The sequence below is a fragment of the Frankliniella occidentalis genome, unplaced genomic scaffold, assembly GCF_000697945.3.
Source record: "Frankliniella occidentalis isolate FOCC.00 unplaced genomic scaffold, Focc_3.1 Scaffold69, whole genome shotgun sequence".
In the NCBI taxonomy this organism is placed as follows: Eukaryota; Metazoa; Arthropoda; class Insecta; order Thysanoptera; family Thripidae; genus Frankliniella; species Frankliniella occidentalis.
Genome location: NW_026267199.1, coordinates 1,030,975 through 1,035,889, shown reverse-complemented (window position 1 = coordinate 1,035,889; position 4,915 = coordinate 1,030,975). Strand labels below are relative to the sequence as shown.

Genomic DNA, 4,915 nt, shown 5'->3' with positions numbered 1-4,915 from the left:
CACACACACACACACACACACACACACACATCTGCAGGAATGCCGCGGCCGCTCATCAGAATGCGCGTTGAGGTGTGAAAACAGGGCGTAAGCGCTTCAGCGGGCCTCTCCCGTTTCGAGTGGGCGGGTCGCGACGTCGGGCAGCGGGGCCAGAGCCTCAGCTAGAGCCGCAGACTACCTGGCGGTGGTCATCCGAGCCCCAAACCCGAATCGCGGTTCGATGATCATCTCTCCCAAGAGACAGGCAGGAATGTGTGGGATCGCTATCCATCGGACACGTCGCCGTCGCCTTGATGAGGCCATAGCGGGCCAACTTTTAGCGCCTTTCTTCAAGACTTCTTTGGGCCTAATAAATGACGAGCTTGTTGCCGCGTTACAACAACAGCAGCAGTAGCAAGGCAGCTTTTTCAAAAGCTATCGATCCGACTCGGGTACACGACCTGCAGGTCGATTACGAGCGACTCTTTTGCCTGTCTCCCTGCCTCCCTGCCTGCCTGCCTGCCTCCCTGCCTGCCGAGGCACCTCGGCACCTCGCTAGCCGTTTTGAAGTTAGGTGGAAGGAGGTAGATACTGTCGTTCTGGACGCAAATCGGCCCGGCGCCTCACTCATGTCACGTCTCGGTCCCGCGAAAGAGCGCGCGTAAGAGACTGGCGAGCGTACGAAAGCTGCGGGGCACCGGGACCGTGGCGTCACATAGGCGCCGGGCCGATTTGCGTCCAGAACGACAGTATCCCGGGCAGCGCCGGTCGGTAATGCGCATTGAAATGCGCCTACAAAGTAACACATTTTAGGTACATTTAATGTGCGTAATGCGCGCTTAATGCGCGTAATGCACATTAAACGCGTTAAAAATGCATTACCTTTTTTGCGCATTTTAATGCGCATTGCCGCATTAAATGCGCATTTAAGTGCATTGGCGCTACTAGGGATCTACCTCCTTCCACCTAACTTCAAAACGGCTAGCGAGGTGCCGAGGTGCCTCGGCAGGCAGGGAGGCAGGCAGGCAGGCAGGGAGGCAGGGAGACAGGCAAAAGAGTCGCTCGTAATCGACCTGCTGGTGTCTGTCGTCAAACCAGTCGGCTCATCCGTCGGTTGTTCTAGGAGATGAGCTAGAGACTTTTGAAAAAAAAATGAGTTGTGTAGGGCTTTTTGTCTCGTTGCTGTTATTGGTTTCCAAAGCAAACGGGTGGAAGGTTGCGATGCAGCATATCGTTATTTGATGATTTTTCACATTCTTCAGCCGAAATGCAATCCACTCCCCTTGTACTCCCTTGCAGACCTCCCAGACCTCCCGTCTCTCGCTCTTTCGTGGCATGGACAGGTGCCAGCGTATACACTGACCCTACGAGGGCGTATTTTAGGGATGATACTCCCCAGGACGTGACAACAGAAGGCGCTTGCCTCATCTGTGGCTGGTGTGTATGTGTGTGTTGTGTGCGTGTGTGTGTTTGTGAGGGAGGGAGTGTGTGTGCGGCGCACCAGGTGCATGTTGCCCAGGTTGATGATGGCGGCACAACTTAAAAGTGGAAAAGGTTTCGGTAGCCGAGAAGTGACGGCAGTCGTAGCACTTCCTTCTTTATCCTTTTAAATTGAAAAGAGGTGAGCACGCGCGGTCGCGGTCCACCATCGGTAGCGTTTTGTCAAATTGATAACAAGTGGCACACATTCAGCTGCCCTACTAATTACTACCGCCATGCCAAATAGAATAAGAGTTTATGTTTTGACTTAAAACAAGTGACCTCGTCCGGACGTGGAGAGATGCAATTATAATTGCGTATAGGCTGGTGGTTGTAAGGACTCTTCAAGAAAGAGGCAGTGACAAAAAGAGAAAAAGAGCAGGACAAACATATTATTTCTTGCGCAGTAATTAAATTGTACGAGTCGAGCTGCTGCGCCTTAGGCGATTTCGACTGAGATTCGTCGCTCGGAAAGGTTTGAGGCCTAATACTATTCAAAAGAAAGTGCTCAACAAAAAGTATACTAAATATAATGTAATAACATAATATTTAGACACTATTATTTTTAGTCTACTCTTCTTATTCATTGTCAACGCACGTTTTTGTTATAGCAGTCCAAATTTCTACAATATTTGAAACATTTTCAAACTGTTGTGACCCACCCTCATAGTGTATCAAATAATCTATGCTGAGTCGGTATACGGCCGTTTTAAACTCCCTTTTTTCATGATTAAAATTAACCAATGAGAGCAATGCAAAAAAAATTAAAAAAGAATCTTAACACTTGTTTTCCTTTGCTTTCGTTTTCACCTCCAGGCTTCATTTAAAATTCACGTACCATCTTTTAGCTTCAAGCTAATATATGTGACTAATAAAATGATTAGCCGGTCAGCGGGTGGTTCCTGCTTCCTTCTCGTTACGCTGGTAGATGCTTTCGTCAATCGGCAGGTGGCGCGGGCGGCGAGGTACGCTACAGACAGAAAGATCCCCCGGGATCATTTCAGGTAGCAAGGAATGCGAACGTAATACGTAGCTTGACATATCGGTCTACGAGAGGAATGGACCAGACTTATAGGTGGAACTAAGTTACTGACGTCACCGCTACATAACTAACTTTCTGCTCGTTCTTCTCTGTTATGATCTTTAGTCTTTATTCTTTTAAACTGTTATTCCAAATGCGCTCCTTGTCCAAGGAAAGGTCGAAAACGGGCCGCAATAACAACAAAAGACAGGGAAATATACAACAGTTCCCTTACAGTAAGCGCTTGATGTAGAGGAGTGTACAACAGGAAAGTTAAACACTTACAAGTGCACAAATACTGAGTTTAACACTTGCAAGTGTACTACTACTGAATTGAACACTTGCAAGTATTGAACTTGTGGTTGCACACTTACAAGTGTTGAGCAGCTGAACACTTGGTTTATCAGTGTTCATCGTGTGTCAGCTTGCACTTGAATCAAGAAACAATTTTTCTGTGTGCAGTGGCAGTGCACGTCAGTAATTTTTGGGAGCCGAAGGACAAGCTAAATGTAGATCGCTATCGCCTAAATACTTGGTCGTTAGGAAAATTTCTCACTGCACGACAGTTTAATGCGACTAGCGTTAGCAGAGTACAGTGCTGCACGTCCCCCGCTCCGCTGTCACGTATAAGGACGCGACGGCGTGTCCGCGACAAAACTGTCGATGGATATCGACATCGATAGGTGAGAGACGGCTTCATGATGGTGGTGAGAACAGAACGCAGGGAGAGCACGGGTTTGCACAGCCTCAATACAAACAGGGCTCTGAACGCCACAATCATTTTAGAGGAAATAGGTATGTGAGCCTTCCAGAATTGGATTTCCTCCCCTCACCAGAACAGGGTTGGCATGCAGATTATTGCCCTTTGCTCGGAATTCTAAATAGACGCGTCAGTATCGATGTGACCCAACGATCATATAGTCATCGTGGCAACGGTTTTAAGTTTTACACTTGAGTGGCCATACACCCGCGTAGAGGACGCTATAGTGTAAACATCATTTTACTTGTTATTAATAAAGAAATTTTACGATTTGAATTCGAGTCAAATCCATTTAGTTTTGTCGTGTGTCGACTAATTTACTTTGCGTGTGTCGCATTACTGTGGTCAGTGCATTAACCGGTGTGTCCGAATATTCTGTGTGTCAGACTTAATTTAGTTTCTTTAGTGTTAGTGTTGTCCCCAGTGTTTATGATTGAACTTGTGTCCCTGTTACGTTTTGGACTTTTTTAAAAAGAAGTCTGCCGGAACATCTAGACCTTTCCTTTCACTCAATCCCTGAACGTCACACTGAACTATCGAGCCACCACAAGTTTGAGTTCTAAATGGCAGAGGGTGAGGCACATCAGTGTTTTCATGGCGGTATTTACCCGTCGTTTCAAATGCTATGTATTTTTCGATTAGGTACGTAGAAAGCAACTGCTAGACGTTAAGATAAAAAAATTTAAGGTGTGAATGTTACTTTACAAATGTGTTTCAGAGATTGTCACGCACGAGGTAGGTAAAATAACACAAAACACGAAGGGAGGGGGAATCCTGCTCTCATTTGAGCAACGCTCAGCGGGAACCCAGGACAAATAATACGTCCGTCGCTTGCCACCCCGCCTCATCTCCTCTGTTGCTTTTGGTTAACGAAACCGATATAAAGTTGGCCACTTTAGAGTGTCGGCGCGGGTGCGCCACTGTTGGGTCCCAATATCCCTTTTGCTGTCCGAGTGGAGAGGTCCAGAGGCGACAGTTATTTTAATGAATACACGCCTTCGCCGCAAAAAGAACACGACAGAGGGGAGAGTCAGAGCCAACACCTATACCAAAGGAAGGAAGGCCGCAAGTTACCAAGAAGTCGTAAATAAGAACTTTTATATGTTAAATAAATTCGATTCATAAATCTTTTAATTGTATTCGCATTTAATAAGATGGGGTCTAGAGGTTTCGTAAACGGTATTTAGTATATACACAGTAGTTACGAAAAACTTTCTTTGCTATATGGGTGTGCAGAAAAGCTTGTTCCGCACTGACAGTAAGATATAGTCGGAACGTAAACATATGACTGACTGACTAACAAGAATGACGCGGTTTGTCCGTGCGAACCAGACTGACCGGCATCCAGCCGGGTTAGCCTAATGTGACAAGATAGACACGGCGCGCCAGAGGGTGACGCTGGACTGGTCCGGCGGGACGCTGCCGCCTCCTAATGCGACCCCCCCCCCCCCCCCGCCCTCTCTCTCTCTCTCCACCGCGTTCCTGGAGGTGGTGATGATGCGATATCAGAAAGACGATATCAGAGGAGGATATCGGCGCGCCGGCGCCGTCCAAGTGTAGCTCCCGCCCAACCAGGGCCGGATCCCCTCTTCTCCACACTATCTCGCGAAATCGTAAAGCAGTGAGGGAGAACGAGTGGGAGAGGAAGAAACGGAAAGGGCGAGAACAACTAGGGG

The 4,915-nt window shown here is 47.6% G+C and overlaps 1 protein-coding gene across 5 annotated transcripts in view; it reads right to left on the bottom strand.

Annotated features, from left to right (window-relative positions):
* The window catches only part of LOC113203957 (uncharacterized), a 50,562-nt gene that overhangs the window by 4,276 nt on the left and 41,371 nt on the right, over positions 1-4,915 (bottom strand). The window lies entirely within an intron of this gene.